Below are 13,261 nucleotides of genomic sequence, written 5' to 3'. Positions count from 1 at the left end.
TACGTCAGCTATTTGAAAAAATTTAGGAAATGTTTTGCAAGCCAAACAATGTCTCTGCTTGCCAGAAGTGGCCCACTGGACACCAATTTACAATCTTTGCCTTAAACCAGTTCAGGTGGAGGGAACAGCATATGCAAAGACCTTGAGGCAAGAAAGGGTTTGACTGTTCAAGGAACAGAAAGGAGGGCAGTATGTCCAGAGCTGAGTGACCCTGGAGGAGAGTGTGTGGGAGGTGAAGCTGGGAGGGATCCAGATCACAAGGAGCTCACAGGGACAGAAGAGCAGGGACACAAGTGCAGATGGAGTGTGGACTCGACAAGCATGTGTCCTGGGGCAGCACGGGGCTGCACCTGCCTGGAAGAAGGGGCACCTGTTCCGGATCCAAACAAAGATGTCATAAATGCTGCGGTGTCTTTGAAGGTAGGTGCATTATTCCATTTTACAGGTCAGTGACCTGCCCAAAGGCAACCATGTGGCAGAGCCTGCATTTGGCTTTTGGTTTTCTTTGAAACGGAAGCCCATATCCTTTTGACTACAGAACACTCACGACCTTTCCAGTTGAGAGATGTCTACATCACAGTGCCCTTTGGAGGGTTTTCTTGTCTGCCTAACTCAAAGTGAATGCATCCATTAGTTTAGAGGCCAAAGAAGAATGCTTTACATATTAAGTTGAATACACAGTAACAGCGACCTGAAGATCAAACCCCATCAAATTGAAGACCCACTTATTCAACTGTTTTGTGTGGGCTAGTAACACCAACCCGCCGAGAGTTCAGGGCTCTCCTTTTCAAGAGAAGGTGAATATAACTTAAAGATTTAAAGTTGAAATGTATGATTTACTCTTGTAGAAGTGAGAAAGCATCCTTTTTATTGTGTTGAAGCCTTCAAAATCAAAAGAAGGGTCTGTGTTCAAGGGATCTCAGAAATCTACAGGAAAATGAAATTTGAGATGTGAAGTTGGACATGGATAGAAATACACTTTTTGGGCCACCAAGAGACATTGAATAAAATATTTCAGGAACTCAGTGAGCAGGACTTCAGTGACAGGAACCGAACTCGATCTAGAAAAAATTCAAGAGGTTGAGGATCAGAGGTCCTGAAGGAGGCTCTTGCCTGCAGAGTTTCAGCCTGGGGAAGAGCCGGGGAGAAAGGTGGCCCCAGTGTGAGGCCTGAGAAAGGAAGCCCACGTGCAGCCTTCAAGACAAGCTGACAGCTTAAAAGAATGATGTGAGTCAAGATCTGTAGGAGGGGATTGCTGAATTAGTCTTCAGAACTAAACGTGATAGAGTATTTCCTTACAATTCACCTGTCAGTTCTTTGTCACTTATCAGAATATTTGAAGAGAGAAAGCGTAATTAATAACATTTTCCAGTTGCTCTATGTGGGTTATTTGATTTACTTTGTGGATAAAAATGAATCTGATTTAACTTTCCTTATGATTCTTTAAACTATTAGATTTTTGCCTATAGAATTAAAGTGAAAATTGTATTTTTAAGAAAAAATCACTATGATTGCTTTATATTTTGCTTCAAGATTAGTAGATGCTAATTGCTGAATTAAAATAGGAGTTGGCGAACTTTTTCTGTAAAGGTCCAGATATTAAATATTTTTGACTTTGTGAGCCAAATAGTCTGTCACAGCTACACAGCTCTGCTGTCATAGTGCAAAAGCAGCTATAGGCACGTGTAAATGAATGAGCATGGCTACCTGCCAATGAAACTTTATTTATGGACACTGAGACCTGAATTTCATGTAACTTTTGTCATAAAATCTTCTTTTGACTTTTAAATCATAGTCTCTACCAAAACAGGTGGGGACCTGGATTTGGTCCACAAGCCATAGTTGCTGACCTCTGAATTAAAGGACTTAAAAGACCATTACGTTCTTTCGAGGGCCAGTGGTGTGGCTTTCTCAGCTGTCTGGATTTTTGACTGGATCATAGGGGGGTCTTCTTTTGTTGTAATGAAGAGGTTTCCTTACACATTTGAAAGACTTCCAGCAGTGGTTCTCAGACTAGCATATATGAGAATCACCTGGAGAGTTTGTTAACATGCGGATTGCAGGGCCCCGCCCCCTAAGTTTCTGATTCAGTAAGTTTATGCGGAGCCCAAGAATTTGAATTCTTAACAGATGAGGCCGCTGCTGTTCTGGCGTCACCCTTTGAGAATCACTGATTTAGAGATGAGGGTGCCCGACACTGTGGGAGTAATGCAGTTGCTTCTTTTACTCAGTGTCCTTAGAGTGACTATTGACTTTTCCACCTGGATCATTTCTTTGAGACCGTCAAAATTCTAACAGCTCAAAGAACAAAGATAATTGGAACCAAATTTATAACTTCCCTATCTGTTGTAGTATTTTTCTTCCATCGGTTTCTGTTTTAAACACTTAAAAGCTAAAGACTATTTTACAACAGTGTTAGGGAAAGAGAAATATAAATAAAGGAATATTTATATTATTATATGCAGTATATAATACATTATATATTATAATGTTATATATTTGAATATATATATAAAATAAATAGTCATGTATCAGTTTAAAAAATAGCACATTGTCAGTAATTTTGGCATTCTGTATTCCTCATCTATAACATCATTCTTTTCTTTAATTTTTACCATTTCTATCCACAGAAATGTAAAATATTGTTTTGCACATGTATGAACTTTATATAGTTTCAGTACACACACATATCCATTTTGATGAATGAGCTGTGGTTCATTTGTTTTCACTGCTGCGAGTGTATTATTTTTTATGAATGCACTAGAATGTATCCATTCCCCTAATGATGGACCTTTGGATTGTTTCCGGTATTTTTTATCTTACAAACGGTATAGCCACACGTGTTCTTGTACATGTCTCCTCGTGAGTGTGAGCTGAGACCTCGGGAGGGGAACTGTTCAGTTACAGGGTATGTGGCTTGACCGTGTGTCCATCAAATTGGTTGCCAAAGTAAGGCTGTAGCCACATCTTTACCACATTTCATATCACTAGATTTTTAAATTCCTGCCAATTTGATAGGTTTAAAACGGTATCTTACTGTGCTTTTGACTTTCATTTTCTTGATTACTAATGTAGTTGAGAATTTTTCTAGTATTTTTGGGCCTGTTTCTTGTATTTTGGGCCTCTTTCCTCTTCTTTGAAATGGCTGTTTTGGTTTTTTGCCTGTTTTCTTTAAAAGTTTCTTCACCTTGTTTTAATAAGAAACTCCTGACTAGTTTTGACTCTTTGTTCCTCTACATAAATTTTAGAATTAGTTTAAATTGTATGGGGAAAAAAACCTTTTGGTTAGAAGGGTACTAATAGATTAATTTGGAAAGAAATTACATCTGTATAATATTAAGGATTCCTAGTCACGAATATGTTATCTCTCTGCCTTTACTGATGTCTGCCTTAATGCCTTTCAGTAAAGTTGTTTAGATTTTTGCATTAAGATCATGTGTTTCTTTTGTTAGATTTATTATTAAGCATCTTATTTTTACTACCTTCTTAAGAGTTACATTTTAAAACTGTTTGTGGCTGGTGTATAGAAATGAACCTCATTTTTGTTTGCTGACCTTATATTCAGGAACCTTGTGTAATTCTTACTGTTTTTCGTAATTTGTGAAGTCTTTTGGGCTTTTTACACATATAGTCGTCTTCTGCAAATAATGAGTGTTCTCAGTCTCTCTTCTCAATCCATATAACTTTTACTCCTTTATCTTACTGAGGTGATTTGACTGAAACTTTCAGTACAATGCCGAACATAAGTGGCACCTCATTTCTGATTTAAGAGTGATGCTTCTAACTTTTCTGACATTTTGCCCTGCATATGTTTGTTGTAGGTTTTGGTACATGCCTTTATCAGGTTAATGGAACTTCCTTTTGTATACATATGCCTATTTTGCTAAGAGTTTTTTTTAATAAAAAGAATTTAAAATTTATCAAATGCGATTTCTGTGCATATTGAGATAATATGTGTATGTGCTTTTTTTTGTTTATTTGTTAACATGCAGAATTAGATAGATTTTTCTCATGTTAAACCAAGTTTGCATTCCTGGGATAACTTGATATGATGTATGTCCTATGGCTTGGCGCTCCGTGAATACAGAGCCACGTGTATTATGAATGTCCTGCCCTCTGATTTGTGTCTCTGTCCCGTCATTCCTCTTCGAAGGTTGCTGTCTCAACGAAAGTATTTTAAGCTTTTGGCGCCACCTGGTGGCAAACTTTGGAAATTTCTGACTTGATGTCTGTACTGCCTCTCTCAGGGAAACGTGCCATGTAGTTTCCTGTTATCACTTGTAATGCCTCATTCAATTCTGTTTTCCTTCTTGTACCTTAAATGTATCCACTTTGCTCCTCCATCCTCCTCTCTTTTGCTCTTCCAAATTTTCTCATTATACTCACGCAAATCATTCTCTTTTCCTTCTCTTTTTCTCTCTCCCTTTGTTCCTTCGTGAGTATAAATCTACCTCAATTATGCTTAATCATAGTGAAAGTAGTGCTGAGGACTAAGGAAAAAGTACAGCAATACATTGTTAAATGACATTTGATATGATAAAGTGCCACCTCTGCTAACCTTCAAAGTCCCTGAAAATACTTAACAATCCCTTTAAAATGTTCTTAAATTTCAAGAACTACTTAATCATCTTCTAATTAATTCTGCCCAGTTTAACACCAAGCTCAAGGATTAAAGAAAAATGATGACGGTTATAAGTTTCATTGTTTCTGTGTTCGTACTGGCTTTGACAAATTTAAGATTTCTACTGTATTTTATTGCCAAGACTTTTTCATTATGGGTTAAACTGCCTGGAAACTGAACTAACCATCTATAACATGGTTTCCATGGGAAACAGCCCACCACAGATGCCCTTTTGGTATCCAACCCATTTATAAGATAGACATTGCCAGTAATTGCATTGCTAACTGCATAACCCTTAGGCATAGAAAAACCGTCAGCAATATTCTCCCCAGTCAGACAACTGACGCATGAAGAAGCTTGGTTAGTTTAGCAGTTTCGTTTTAGAGTTAATCCTGACTTTGTTTTCAGTGTCTCTAAGGGCCGTATCTGAGAATGGCAGGTGAGTCAGCTGAAGAAGACAGACCACAGAAAGTAGGGCTGAACCTGGCCTCTTTAACCACTGCACTGCCAACATGGCTGCGGGGGAGGTAGTTTTTATTGTTTGTTTGTCTTAAGCCACCCCAGTCTTTTAGTCAGCAGGTACAGTACATTGAGAATTTGCTTATTCAAAGACAGCAAGTATTGATTTCAAAGTAAGCACCACAAAGTATTTTGGGTCCATAAGAGTGGTTGGTGCCTGAAAGACTTTTTTTTTTTTTTTTGAGGAAGATTAGCCCTGAGCTAACATCTGCTGCCAATCCTCCTCTTTTTGCTGAGGAAGACTGGCCCTGAGCTAACATCCATGCCCCTCTTCCTCTACTTTATATGTGGGACACCCACCACAGCATGGCTTGCCAAGCAGTGCCGTGTCCGCACCCAGGATCCAAACTGGCAAACCCCGGACCGCTGAAGCGGAACTTGCGGCCTTAACCGCTGTGCCACCAGCCGGTCCCTGAAAGACATTTTAATAGTGCCTAGATTAATCAAGAGAGAACCTAAAATAAAACATAAAATCGGATCTTCAGCATTACTCTGATACCTGTAAAGCTGTGATGTGTGTGGCTTTGAGATCCATTATTCTTGTGAAACTGATTAGTTTGTATAGAGTTGCTGCAACTATTAGAATTCTAGCATCTACTTAAAAGGGAGATTTAAAGTTATTCTTATTTCCACACTGCAATAGTGGAAATCCAAAAGTAAACTGAAAAAAAAAGAGGTTAAAGATTAAGAAGGTTACTTTGGCAATTTGGTAACCCAGAAAGCTCTACAGAGTCCAGAGTGACAAGGGTGCTCCTGGCATTCTGTACCCTTTGGCTGCCTTCTGTGTTCTTTTGCTAAATGCTTTCTAACCTCTTGATATCTTTTTTGAAAGGTGGGGACCCAAACTGTACGCATTGTTCCAGATGCGTTCTTGCCAAAGCAGCATAAAGCAAATGTAACTGGAAGAAGGCGCCCTCCCTCACTGGTAAGTACAGCTGACAGCCACGGCAGGGGCCCCCAGGCCACCTCCCATTAGACCTGCCACACCTCTCCACGGCCAGGATGCTGGCGGGACCCGTAAAACCCAAATCTGTTCATCCACCGCCCACAGCCTTTAATCCAGGCTAGAGAGTTCCCAGTCAAAGGAGCTGACCCGGAGCAACTCCTATCATCACTGCCTCTAATTCCTCCTGCTCCTTATGCTTTCTCAACTGTTTGCATCTCTCGGGCTCTTTATCAATCAAGAACGTCTTCCTCCAGTTTAGTAATTTTGAGGTCAGACTTTATTAAAATGAGATCTTACCTGTACTCTTGGTGAACTGACTGCACTTGCTGTTTTAGACTGTTTCCTTTGTGAAAGCACCTCTTGACGTGGAGTGAGGGTTAAAGTGCAAGCTCATGTGTGTGACACTTATGTGCTGGGGACAGTCTTTTCTTATTTAAAAAAAAATCAGATTTACTTCAAAATGGAGTGCCATAATACATATTGAGTAGAAGAATTCCAGAATTGGTTCATAAACCAGGTTAGTATTATGCATTGATCTCAATTTGGAAATATTTAAAAATCATTCATCAACCTGATTACCATGACAACAGATTGTTTTAAAATTCATTAATTTCTTTGGCAGAGACTGTTTTGACCCATCCCATGTCTAAATAAAGCCACAGCATACAGTTTATCTTGTACATCTTGAATGGTACATTTCAGTTCCCCCAACTTGCTCATTAAGCCTCCCAAAATTCTATAAACCTAACTCTAGCTATCTGTGAAGTTATTTCAGATAATACTTTAAGATGTGGAATAATGGCCTGTACAACATTATTTTTTATATTTTTTATGTGACATAAAAAAATGGTCATATATGTTCACTTCAGGTGGGTGAGGAATTTTTTTAAATGACCTGCTGCTTTGGCTTTGAATTTGGGACTGCTCTGAAATGAGTTAAGGTCATGCAAGAATCTCTGACATGTCATGTCACCAAAACCTTTTCATTGCTTCAAAATCCACCTGAAGGGCTTGTGACACATCCATCCTCATTTGCTCTCATCATTTTGAAAGGGGTGTAGCTGATTGTGAATTCACAGAATCCAGTTAGTCTTATTCCTGACATCTGAGAGAAAATCCTTGGTTCAAACCCATTCTCAACGTTCCATAGATTGCCACCAACGATACTCTTCTTAGCTCTTTGTCTTTGAACCATTTCTTCCAGTGTAGGAATTTATGTAACTCTCTCCATTTTATTTGCCGATTGGTAAAATCCGCCAGGTTAAAATCTGCCTGATGTTTTGCAATTTTTCCTCGTTGATTTTCACCCGTTAATGTTTCTGCTTTTTAGAGCGAATCCTTTCAGTGAGTTTGACTCTGTGCTGTTGTCGTCAGAAGTAGGGAAAGAAAGTTTCTGCATGACTCACCAGAAAAGTCAAGAGCAAATGACAGAGGTTCTGAATTATCCAGAGATGCATTTATTAAAGAATCAAGGGAGTTGGCAGCCATCACATCCTTCAACTGGAAATGTCACATAGTTGGCAGCCTTGAAAGAACTGCTGGGCGCCTCCATAGCTGATTATAACGTTAGTGACTCAAGGAAAAGGACAGGGACTTCTGAGTGGTTTTCTGGTCCTTTGCCCGCTGTCCTTAGGGTTTCTCCCTCAGAACTCTCATCCTGTCTTCTTATGGGATTATGAGGAGGAATTAGAGGTGACATCTACAGCCATGGACCAGCTATGGCTGCTGGTTTCTTCTGGGATAGAATGCCCTACAGCCTCAGGTACCAAGCTGTAGCCAAGCTACTAATCAGCCCCAAAGGCCCCTGGCCGTCTGGTGTGTGCAGACCGCCAGGCTTCTTCTCTCAACCTGCAGGTCGTGTCCTTTCTCTGAGGCACTAGGCTGCTGTTAGCTTAGGAGGCTAGACCTGATTGAAGACCCTCTCTCCTGGATCCCAAGGGTAAGAAATGGGAAAGATGGAGCTGATGTCAGTAAAGTGATTCATCCCTTGGGCACACCTGCCCCATGGGCTGCTCAACTCTTGTGATTCACGACACAGAGGTTTATATGATGGTGACATGAAAGGGAGTGTGTTTAAACCACGATCTCATATCTGCATCACAATTCTGGATCTGAACGTTGCAAGATCTACTATGTTAGATTCCCTTTGAGACCAAAAAATAATTCTAGCTGGGCTGAGGTCAGAGTGCAGAATCTGTGGAACCTCCTTTTTTTGGGTGCAATCTGTGCATAAATCAAGAGTAAACTCAACCACAGCTAAATGGTACTTACAGAATGCAGAAAGGGGTTCAGGCTCGTGCCCTTTTCAAGCCTATTACAGTAATATTTAAGTTTCGTTTTCTTCTTTCTTGCCTAACTTTCCTGTTTACTCTCTGTGTCTTCATGCAGGTCCCTGGTATCCGACATATGGTGAGCTTTAGGATAAAAACGTATCCAGACGCCCCTGATGTTCCGAATGTGTATATCCCCCAAAGTCCAGAATCTCAGCTGAGCTGGACGGATGAGTGTCCCCTCAACCAGGGCTCTTGCTGGCGGTTTTCTCCACATCTCAGTTTACTGCTGGTTTTCCCTTTCTTGCTATTCTGTCTCTCTCCAAACCCTTCTCGACTCCTTTCCTTGGGACAGGCCTTCAAAAGATGGGCCAGGACTTAGGAATTCTGCCTTGCACCCTGCAGTCCCAGGCCAGCACCCACCGCAGCCCATCTTCCTGGCACCACCCCCAAACAGATGCTGGCAGGCATCAGCTTCTGAGAACCCACTTTTTTTCTGCATGACTAGCTTGTGAGGAGGGCTATATGGAGAGAATTTCCAGGAATTTTCCACTTTTTCAAAAAATGTATGTGACTTGTTTTTGGCTTCGACCTGAGAGCGAACTCTGTGGTGTACAGCTCTGTTTACTTGCACACATCTGTGGAATCTGGAGAAACTGGTGCAACATTCCCTTTCCTGTTGGGGCTGTTTGTATAATTGTATATAAATGTAGCAATAAATATATTCTAACATCAGCCTGGGCTTTGCTTTCCACTTGATTCTGCATCCTGATGGCAGGCAGTAACTATCACATTCTCGAGGAATTGCCCTACTGACCAGAGGGGCTTGCCTGCCCCATCTCAGGTTCTCATCTTCTCTGATTTCACAAAGTCTTAGTTTGGAGTTGGCCAGTGTTTGGAGAAAGAAGGTTGAGGAGCATGGGGGCAGGGCTGGGACGTGAAGCAGCATTACTAATTCACTAGGTGGCACTGTTCCGGGCACTGAGGCAGCTTGAATGTCCAAGGACTGAAGCTTAGAGGATTGAGTGACAGTCCGTGACATGAGTCAGCTATTTTCATAGTCACTCTTACATCCTTCAAGAATGTATTGTGTTGCAATTACACCGCAGGTACTTATTGCCGGGCACAAAGCTACCCCTTAAAGATTTTCAGAAAAACCACACAAAATATGCCAACACGATATTGATTTTTCCACCTGTCCCTGATGTTGTTCAAGGATACTAAGTCTAGTTGTTTTAGAAATGGTATCCTTCTAAAGGGGGACACATAGGCAAATAAACTTTCTATTTGGCAAAAATAATGTTGTTTATCTAATAGCAAGGAATATTTGTTCCCAAATTGTCTCATAATTTATTTGAAATCTTTGGTTATCAGGCATTTTTATAAAACTTAAAAGATAACCACATACTTTGTGTGGTTTCTTATCAAATTCTTATCCTTCTCAGGCCTCTCCTTGATTATAAGCAGAAGTTGGTGTAAAACCACTCTGGAGTCACAAGACCTGGGCTGCAGCGGAGGGGGAAGCTGGGGGTCCCATGGCAGGCGTTCGCAGGCAGCTCTTGAAGGAGTGCTTTTTATGTATTAAAAGAATATCGACCAGGAGCGCTTGAGGAAATCATCTGGTTGAGCCCTTTGAAGGACTGATCAGATAATTACCAGAACCATCAGGCCAGGTCTGTTCTTACATTCACCTTTTAATAGATTCATCAGACAACCTGAGGCTTGAGGTCAAAAGATAAAGAGGTCACAGTGTGGGCTGCCGCCTTCCACAGTAAATTCTCGTGCAATACCACTAGACAAACCTTCTCTACACGTAGACTTGTCTGGCCAGGACTGGTGTTACAGGGGGAAATTATTAAAAATGATCCATGACAAATTATCGGCTGCTTTTGGTTACAGTGCGATAAGAGATAAGCCCCGTGATAGATGATGCTGGATCCCCACCGTTCATAGCTTGCTTATGGAGCTGTGGAGGATGAGGATTTCCAGCCTGTGGGTGTTAAACTTGGGCGTGGGTCGTGGCTCTGCCACTAATTAGTGGTTAGACCCTGGACATGTCACTCTAACCCTCTGGGCCTCTGATTCATCTGCTGGAAAATCAGGTGTCTGGACTAAGTGATTTCTAAGATCCTTTCTGTTCTTCGAGTCTCTCCTCCTTTGAGAAAGGGAAGGGAGTAGCATACTTTTAATGCTAAAGAGGAAGGTCATGGGATGGCAAAAATGGGCAATTGAGGGCAGAAGAGAGTTAAGAAGATCATTTATTTTCAGGTGCTAAGAAATGCATTAAGATCACGGCAAGTCAAGCACCGCCCAGCCATATTCAGCTCTCACTTTTCACATCCTGTTGGCCAGACTTCTTCGTGGGGTCTCTTCTGCAGAGGGCAGAGAGTCTGCCATGTATGCTTGTCATTGGGGCACATGGGTGGGAAGCTGAAGCCTCAGAACAAGAAGCCACTTTTTTCCACAGACTACCCACAGCCACCGGATGGGGCAGTGGCATGAAGAGTGTGCCTGGCCCTTGTGAACTGTTGGATTCAGTCCTGGTCAGGCAAAACTGACAGTGGCACAGCAACCCAAAGGGAGAAGAGCAGATCACTTCCAACCACTAATAACCCACATCCGCACTTAAGGACACACCGGGAGGAACACTTCCCTCCTTCGGCATAGACACAACTCTAGCACAGCGCCCCCGCCCTCTTGGCCCACCCTCAACCCTTTCTGGGCAGGTGGGATGAGTGCCTGACTGGTGAGTTTGGAGAGGAGCTGTGTACCCAGTCCTTTTCTCCTCTTTTCCTGTAGGGGGCTGGCTGTCCTCAAGAAGCACACTTATGTCTGCTCCTCCACGCCCTAGTTTTAGGGAGGCAGGCCCCGGCTCCCCCGCGAGAGGGTAAGTCTGTCTAATCTGGAGTTCATCATCGGGAAGCCCAGTTGGCGCAGTCGTGAGCCCCCATGCCCCAGGACCAGCTTTATCTCGGATGAACGGGGTCTATGGCCTTCACCTGAGTATTCTTTTTTTTTTTTTTAAAGATTTTATTTTTTTCCTTTTTCTCCCCAAAGACCCCCGGTACATAGTTGTGTATTCTTCGTTGTGGGTTCTTCTAGTTGTGGCATGTGGGACGCTGCCTCAGCGTGGCTTGATGAGCAGTGCCATGTCCGCGCCCAGGATTCGAACCAAGGAAACACTGGGCCGCCTGCAGCGGAGTGCGCGAACTTAACCACTCGGCCACGGGGCCAGCCCCCACCTGAGTATTCTTTTGCATATTCTTTAGTTCGAAATTGAGCCAGCACAGTGGTTCTCACTTTAATGTGCATCAGAACCACCTAGAGGACTTGTTAAAACACAGGTGCTGGGCTCCACTGCCCGAGTTCCTAATTCACAGGTCAGGGGCGGCCGAGAATTTGCCTCTCTAATAAGTTCCCGGGTGAGGCTGTGGCTGCTGACTGGGGACCAGGCTTCCAGACCCAGGGAGCGCGTGGCTGAGAGAAGGAGTTCCATCTACTGGTGCCCTCAGTGTCCAGAACTGAATGTTCTCAAGGCTGAGTCAGCCGGCGTCCTCCGCTCGATTCTTGGGTCAGTGTGAGTAACTCTTACAGATCCACATCGTCCTGTAGCCCACGGCCTTGGGGAGAAACAAATGGTTATGGATTGAACTCATTTCTGTTCTAAGCAGAACACGAGATGAAGCAATGCCAGCCATAAAGCAGCTCTGAAATGCCAATTTAAAAACAGAATCCAAGAGACGTGTGTAGTTTCCTTTGACGAAACCTCGCGGAGCACAAATAAATATTTCCCTGGGGCTTTTCAAGAACGCATTTAAACCCTTCTCATTGACATATAAAATACAGACGTTTGCACATCAGTGGACAGCGGGAAGAATCTTCACACACTGAACGCACCAGTGCAATTCGCACAAGAGCAGAAAGAGAACATTTACCCCCAAAGTTTCCGGGTGCTCTTCTCGGTTACTAGCCCCGCCCTCTGAGGGTAGGGACTGTCTCGAATTCTAGGGCGAGAGGGATGTGTGACTGTTTGGTACTTTATAAAAATGCCATCATTCAGCATGCACTCTCTACGGCCTGGTTTCTTTTACTTAACAAACCCATGAATTCTTAAAGACCACTTTCCTAATCTGTCCTGCGGCCACCCCGTCGCCCTGGCTCCCGCCCGCCTCTCGGCCTCCGTGATCGGGCGGCGACCTGCCCGCTGCACACTTCGTCCCCCTTCTGTGCACAGCGCGGCTGTTCCAGCACAGCTGCTGTCAACAGCTGGGCTTCGCCTCCTCCAGGTCGTCCTTCAGGCTTCCCCCACCGCCATCAGCAATGCGTCCCTTCTCCCATCTGCCCATTTCCACTGGTCACGACAGGCCAGCCTCTAGCCCGGTCCCAGACGGCGCTCACCCGGCAGACGCCCATCCCTTGCTCTGCGCGCGTTTGAGGGCATTTTGCTCCTCGCGGTTCCGGGGGATCTGGTTTTCCTGCGGAGCACATGGTCTCTTAGGCACCATCGCGGGGGAAACTGAGGTGGGAGAACCCGGCACGGGCTTTCCACCCCCTGGGGCCCAGGAGCCACACTTGTCTCCGCTGCTCATATTTCAGTCGTCAGAACTATACACGACACTCTTGGGCACAGGGGGCTGGGAGAGGGAGGGGAGCCGAGGGAATATTTGCTGAGCATCGCTGTCTCTGCCACACTGCAAGGACCCGCCATTCTTAAGGCCAGATTATGTCCCCCTTTGCCCCGCGACACTCATCGTGCTCCCTCTCCTCGGCCTTATTCGCCAGTATTTATATTCCTTACACCACTGCTTCTCAGCCAGGGGCACAAATGTCTCCCCAGGAGATATTTGAGGATGTCTGGAGCCGCATTCAATTGTTAGCACTTGGGGTGTGTGAGCTCCCTCATCT

The sequence above is a fragment of the Equus quagga genome, chromosome 14 (assembly GCF_021613505.1).
Source record: "Equus quagga isolate Etosha38 chromosome 14, UCLA_HA_Equagga_1.0, whole genome shotgun sequence".
NCBI classification, from domain to species: Eukaryota; Metazoa; Chordata; class Mammalia; order Perissodactyla; family Equidae; genus Equus; species Equus quagga.
This window is presented reverse-complemented; position numbering follows the sequence as displayed.